The sequence below is a fragment of the Pteropus alecto genome, unplaced genomic scaffold (genome assembly GCF_000325575.1).
Source record: "Pteropus alecto unplaced genomic scaffold, ASM32557v1 scaffold67, whole genome shotgun sequence".
NCBI classification, from domain to species: domain Eukaryota; kingdom Metazoa; phylum Chordata; class Mammalia; order Chiroptera; family Pteropodidae; genus Pteropus; species Pteropus alecto.
The window spans coordinates 6,947,517-6,953,805 of record NW_006441061.1 but is presented as its reverse complement, the minus strand read 5'-3'; the positions used below and the strand labels follow the sequence as shown (position 1 = coordinate 6,953,805).

The 6,289-nt window shown below is 42.3% G+C and overlaps 1 protein-coding gene across 1 annotated transcript in view; it reads left to right on the top strand.

The window, feature by feature from the left end:
- Positions 1 to 6,094: 6,094 nt before the first annotated feature.
- Positions 6,095 to 6,289, top strand: part of SETX (senataxin) — a 56,054-nt gene continuing 55,859 nt past the window's right edge. The window contains exon 1 of the mRNA XM_006918173.3: positions 6,095 to 6,220. The gene's annotated coding sequence lies outside the window, so the exon portion shown is untranslated. The remainder of the gene's footprint in view (positions 6,221 to 6,289) is intronic.

Here is a 6,289-nt window from a genome sequence, read left to right as displayed (position 1 = left end):
CTGCGCAGCGCCCGTTAGCACAGGCCTCCTCTTCCGGGCATCCTCACCTCTCTTATCCTCCCCCTCGGTGGTCCTTCTCTGTTCAAGACCCCAAACCTGCGTGACCCCTTCCATCTGCCTCCCATCTGCACCCCAAGCGCTGAGTGCTCCTGGAAGACAGTCACACAGCTGAGCTGGCTGGCTTCGCTTTAATGGCTGTAAACCTCGAATGGCCACACGGCGCTACCAGAGGCTGCTGCTCCGATTCTCTACGGGGCTGGCTTTGCGTTTCTCCTGTTGGCTCTTTCATCTGTGCGACTTTCCCACACCCCTCTTCTGCCCTTTTCATAATTTACTGAGAAAATTGAAGCCGTCAGGCATCAACCCCTCCGCGCTCCACCGACCAGACACATCTCCCTCCAGCTACGCTCACTCCTTCCGCGAGCGGATTCCCTACCCCAGCCCCGCAGCCTGTCGCAGATTGCGATCCTCTGCTGATCTGGCTCCTGAGTCGTCCATCTCCCCTGTTCTGGACTGTTATCACTCGGGGATTAAGCATCTTTAAACATATTTGCAGAATCGGCATTTCCTTCTGCACTCTTCCCCTGCGTCCACCTTACAGGCCCCTCGGGGCTGTTTTATTGAAATGACATTGACCTGCCTTTGCTCCCAAGCGTGTACTTACAGGTCAGTTTGTCCCCATAGCTCCAGGCTGAAAAATTCATCTGCCTACTTGCCATCTCTGTGTAGGTGCCTTCCATGTCCAGTTTAACAGGTTACAAACAACTTTGCAGTCGCCCACACACACCTCAAAGTCTGTCACCCGCCCCGAGGCTTTCTCTGCCAGTGGTGTCGCTTCCACTTAGTCGAAGTCGGAACCTGAGCAGTCATCCACCTTTGCCACCGTCCTCCAATACTGCCTCAGCCAGTCATTAGCACATCCCATCGGTTCTGCCTTCAAACGCTCAGTGGAATCTACCTCTGCCATCGTCCACCATGATGGCAGATGTCATCCTCCCTGCTGCAAAATTGGTCCTATTATCATATCACCCTTTTAGAACCCTTGAAATGGTTTCCCACTACATTTGGTGGTAATATTCAAACTCTATCGTAGCATCTACAAAGGTTCTGCACAATATTCCATTGCTTATCTTTCCAACTCTAAGTTCCCCTCCCCTCATGAAAGAAAAAATTAAGGAAGAAAAAAGGAAGCTCATCTGTACGATTCCCCACGTTACTAAAGAATAAAAACCATATGTAGGGCCAAAAAATAAAATTGCATTTGATAAATTCCAAATCTATCCAATGAAAATAGAAGGCAGCTTCCTCAACCCAATAAACAGTATCTACAAAAACGTGCACCAAACATTTTTAAAAGTAAAACATTGAAAAATTTCCCTCTGAGATTGATAAAGAGCTTTATCCAGCCAGTGCAGTCGATCAAGAAAAGGAAGTGAAAGCTACGTGGCTTGGAAATGAAGATGTAAAACTGCCATTATCCATAGATGATTTGACTGTGAATACGGGAAAAATCCAAAAGAATCTACAGAGAATGTGTTGGAATTAGTATAGTAAGTAAAGTTGCTGGAGACAAGATCAATATATAAAAATCAATTCCATGTCTATACTGGTGGCAAACAAAATTTTGAATTTTAAGTAAATCTGTATTAAATTTCTATGCTGCCATAACAAATTATCACAAATTTTAAAACCACACAAAATCGTCGTGCAGTCCTGTAGGTCAGAAGTCCTGTATGAATTTCACAAAAGATGAATAGGCAGAGCACAGAGGATTTTTAGGGCAGTGAAAGTCCTTTTTGTATGGTATAATGATGGAGACATATCATTATACATTTGTCCAAACCCATGCAATCTACAACACCCAGAGTGAATCCTAGCGTGAAATACAGACTCTGGGTGATTATGATGTATCCATGTAGGTTCATCAATCGTAACAAATGTTATTACTCTGATAGAGGATGTTGATAGTGGGGGAAGCTATGCATATGTGGGGGGCAGGGGAGAATGTCAGAAACCTCTGCACCTTCTCAATTTTGCCGTGAACTTAAAACTGCTCCTAATAAATAGTCCTTCGGGAAAAAAAAGTCAAGGATTCCAATAAGCACATGAAAAGACGTTCTACATCATTAGATATCAAGGAAATACAAGTGAGGGATACTTTTAAGCCCCTGGGATGATTGATACTGAAAAGATTCACAACGGGAAGTGTTATACAAGGTTGTAGAATAAATGGAAGTCTTTTTGTCTGTTTTACGCCTATAGCACCTGGTCTTCCTAGGTGATCTCCCATCCAAGTACTAACAAGGCCTGCCCCTGCTTAGCTTCCATTGGGCTTGTTCGGGGTGGCATGGAAGTCTTAACACCTTGTTATAGGAATGTAAGATGGTCAAATCACTTTGGGAAATGGATTGCAAGCGCTCATAACGTTAAAGACAAACCCACTTGAATCCGGAAATTCCACTCCTGGGTATGTATCCAAGTTTAATGAAAATGTGCATCCGTGAAAGACTTATACAGTGATGTTCATAACAACTTTATTCCTAATAGCAAAAAAGTTAAAACCACCCAATACCCACCAGTAGACGAGTGAAAAAAACCAAATTGTGGTATTTTAACTGTTGTGGTTTTATTCGAGTCTTACAATTGTAACTGTTATTTTATTCTCTTCCTTTTTTTGGTCTTACAGTCTCACGCTCATATTTTAAGTACATAAAAATGCCTTGTTAACGAATGTCTAACTTGTAGATAACAGTTGGCTTGATTGAGAACTCTAGAAACAGACTTCAAAGGGAGCTAGCAGTCCCCAGCCCGTTTGGTGCCCAAGGATTGACTGCCAGATCCTCCCCAGACCTCGGCGTGGCCAGCTCCAGGTGCCTTATCAGAGCGGCTGCGAAGGAGAGTTCATCGTGCTGACTGGTACCCTCAAAGAGGGGCTCCCCACCCCTCCTTAATTCTTTTGTTTTACTTGCCTCCCCTCCGGGCAGCCTGAGAAACAAGCCAAGGCCAGAAGACAAGATAGATGGCCTTGGCCTTCCCCGTCCCTCCAGGATACAGCTCTCTCTCTGGGACTTTGGCAGGGCTCCCTTATCCCTTGCCCAGACCTCTCCCTATAATAACCTCTGCCTGCAATGAAGCGGCAGGACAGCCTTTGTGACAGAAGCCCGCTGTCCTCTCAGGATGCTGGCTCTTGAATAAACCTGCTTTCCTTCTACCAGACTCTTATCCCCTGAGTTACTGGCTTATGGGCGGCAAGCTGCCGAGCCTGAGCTGGGTAACAGTATTATTCATTTAATGATCCCCTACTCCACGATGAAAATGAGTTGCTGATATATGCAACATCTATGAACCTCACACACTTCGCATTGAACAAAAGGCAGACAAGAGTACCTAATGTGTAATTCCATTGATACAGAGTTCTAGAACAATCTAAATGATCTATGGGGACGGAAGTCAGATGAGCAGGGCCTTTGGGTAAGTGTGGTGAAGGGGATTTACTGCAAAGTAGTCTAAGGGCACTTTCTGGAATGAAGAAAATGTTTCCTATCTTGATTGGAGATGGTTATATGAAATTATGGAGTTGTTAAAACTCCGCAAACCATTCACTTAAAATCCAGGTATTTTATTGTACATAACTATATAAATTATATGAAGTTGACAAAATTAATGGAATATGAGGCAAAAATGAGGATGAATAATGATGGAATCAATAGAAATTATTTTAAAAATTCAATAATTCATTAGAAGACATCCATTTCAAATAGAAATAATGAGTAACAGGCTTTTGGATTGTTGATAATCCAAATAATGATGAGCGAATCACATGATCAAACTGGAAAAAGTACTGAAATTTTAACATAAAATACTGACATAAGCTCATAATATGGATTGAAAAATGACAAGATCTATGATAACCTGTGGTAATAAGGTGTCATCGGTTTGAAGTATGTAGGTTCAATCACTACACCAGACACTTTTTGTGCTTTGACATCTTACAGCTCATATGTGGAAAAAAGCTTGATCAGAATTTAATTTGGCAATCCTAAAATTTTACATGACATGATAAAATCATTAATTTGAAACTTTTATGAGCTCGATAAAATTTCATCAACCTTGCTAGAGAAAAGACTGAATTATTTTTAGATTCTCTCTATAAAATGATCTTCAACCTCATTGTCGAGGTAATTAAAGTTTATGAAGCCAAAACATGTAACTTTTACAGAGTTGTGTTTGCACTTTAAATATTTTGTTTTTTTCCCCTTGGATTTTGTTATATCTGTGGGGTTTGTCTATTTTTTAAAAATCGTAGTTTTGCCATTTTACTCCAAATAAATAGTCCCAATTTTTTATTTATAAATTGTATTGCAGTATGTTTAACAACACCCCTTAAGTTGTGTAAGCTTTGGGCTCTACAACTCCTGACTATATTTTGGATCAATCTTGGGACATAATGTTGAGTGTAAAAAGGAATTTTCAGAAAAATACATTTAGTATAATTTTATAAAGTTGAAAAGCATGCAAAATTTAATCTATTGCTTACATAGTAAAACCAAACATGGTAAAAATATGAGGAAAGGCCAACAGAGGGCTCAGAGAAAAGTTGAAATTATGATTTTAGTGGACACTAGGCACTTTTTGCCTTCATGGGCACTTTTGTCCTTAATATCAAAAAATCATATTTTACGACTTGTTATGAAGACAAATATATTGTTAAATTCTAAAAGACTTTTTATCCGAAAATTCCACTTTTCTGATCTTATAGGACGTTAAAACATTTTCATGCGTCCCTAGCCAAACTACCATACCTGATGGAAATGTCCCCTTTGTTCAGTATTCAGGATAATATTCTAATTCTTACACTGTGGTGAATAGTTTGGCATTTTATTATATTCTTTCATATTTACTTAAAAAAACATAGGTAATCAATTCTACAAGGATATACATAAAAACGGTTTTCTCAGAAATAGAAATTCAGGTGAGTTTTGCCACCTTATTTTTCTTCAAAAAAAAAGTTTTTTTCCCCTAATAGCCACCCGGATTTTGTTAAAAGTATTACATAAAAATATTTTTTAAAGGATACACAATTTGTAACGCACTATGGTTTGAAACAGCTTTATGACTTTCTCGTTTGAATATTTAGTTTGAGTAGGGCCTATTTCACAGGGTAGAAAAATCTAGATGGGAGGAGAATAACGGTTTTTGCCCTGTGCGCCAACTGCCAACTCTCGGATTGTTAAATTACCATAACGGTTGTTTAATCACTATAACGGCTTATTTAATTACCATAACGGTCGTCGAGGCTTTCCAGTAAGCCACGCCCCCCACTAGAACGTTCCGGTACTATTTAAGCCTTCGCCCTCGAATTCTTCCTTGGCTTGCTCCTTCTCACTCTTGGGTTAAGGGTCTCCTCGGTAAGCCCACCGCTGACCAACCAGACTGAATCGGCCCATCTCAGTCTCTTCTTTCCTTTACAGCATTGATCAGTATTAGGAATTATTTCTTTTTCTTGTCTTGTCTATTAGATTGAAAGTGGAAAAGCTAGTGGTGATCATCAAAGTCAGTAGTAGGTGTTAAAAAAAAATGAGTAGGCTTTTCGGTGGTGGTTTTTACTGTTACAGTATTTTTCGTTACAATATTTAGTATATCCCTTTTCTAAAATACGAAGTATATATATTCCCAATTACAATACTTAATGTATCCCTTTTCTGTAAAGTATATCTATTCTTCCAATTACATGTTGATTACGTATTATATTTTAGGTCTTTAAGGGAAATCTAAAGGGCAAAAAATATTCCTTTTCAATCCGTAACACACCCTGCTGAAACGCTTGAGGTGTTGAAAACAGAAAGGGACAGGACGGAAAAGGCAGAAGGGTAAGCCCTTAAGTCACCTGGGGCTGGACCCGTCGGGGCTCGCGCGCCCCTCCACCCGCAAGTGGAACTCCTGGGCGGGGCCGCCCACCAACGCGCGGACGCTTCTGATTGGTCGGGCCCGGCGGCCGGAAATGACGCAAGCCAGGCGCCTCGGCCTCCCGTCCCGCCCCTCGCCGCACCAAAACAAGAAAGTGGCGGCTGGGGCGGTGCCGGCGGCCGGCGGACGGCGCGCAGGGGGCGGGGCCGTGGCTCTGGGTTGGGTAGCGGGGTGCGGAGCTGCACTTCCGCTCTCGGCCGACTGTTTCGCGGAGGCATGGAGGCGGGCTCCGGCCGACGCGAGGTCAAGCTGGGTGAGGAGCGCGGCGGGCTCGAGGTCGCAGGCCGGGGGGCGGCCGCGCGCGCGGGGTCGCATCGAGTAA